The sequence below is a fragment of the Penaeus monodon genome, chromosome 20 (assembly GCF_015228065.2).
Source record: "Penaeus monodon isolate SGIC_2016 chromosome 20, NSTDA_Pmon_1, whole genome shotgun sequence".
NCBI classification, from domain to species: Eukaryota; Metazoa; Arthropoda; class Malacostraca; order Decapoda; family Penaeidae; genus Penaeus; species Penaeus monodon.
In genome coordinates, this window is record NC_051405.1 from 41,512,977 (window position 1) to 41,513,196 (window position 220).

General features: G+C 30.9%; 1 protein-coding gene across 2 annotated transcripts in view; it reads right to left on the bottom strand.

The window, feature by feature from the left end:
* LOC119585837 (heparan sulfate 2-O-sulfotransferase pipe-like) overlaps window positions 1-220 on the bottom strand; it is a gene marked incomplete at its 3' end in the record, with an annotated part of 10,410 nt that overhangs the window by 9,672 nt on the left and 518 nt on the right.

The window sequence follows — 220 nt, forward strand, 5'->3', positions numbered from 1 at the left end:
GTACGGGGGATAGCCCAATCCTTAGATTTTACTATCAATCAGAAATAAGGACCGGTGTTTTTATTCTCTCTTTTTGAATAATTTTCTAAATTTGAATAATTGTAGATCAAAGACCTCGTGAAATACAGCCTAAAAAATTATAATGGCCACATATTGTTTTGTCAAGCTTTCTAAATTCGAACTGCTAAGTGTGGACAACAATAACAATAAAAAAAAAAAG